This window comes from Marmota marmota, unplaced genomic scaffold (genome assembly GCF_001458135.2).
Source record: "Marmota marmota marmota unplaced genomic scaffold, marMar, whole genome shotgun sequence".
Classification (NCBI taxonomy): Eukaryota; Metazoa; Chordata; class Mammalia; order Rodentia; family Sciuridae; genus Marmota; species Marmota marmota.
In genome coordinates, this window is record NW_025999944.1 from 7,253,049 (window position 1) to 7,253,302 (window position 254).

Consider the following 254-nt stretch of genomic DNA (forward strand, 5'->3'; position numbering starts at 1 on the left):
GCAGCGGCGGCAGAAGCGGCGGCGGTGGCGGCGGCGGTGGCAGATCGGGGGACGGGAGGGTGGCGGGCGCGTGTCTGTTTGTAAGATCAATACTGAGGCCGCGTCCGACCCCCTAGAGCCGAGATCACCCCGAGCCCAGCCCCCACCCCACCCCCCGCACACGCCCCACCCCCCACGACCCAGCCTCACACAGCACCAGCTGAGGCACCCAAGAGGATTACCCCCTTTGCCCCCCTCCCACCCACCCCCCAAAA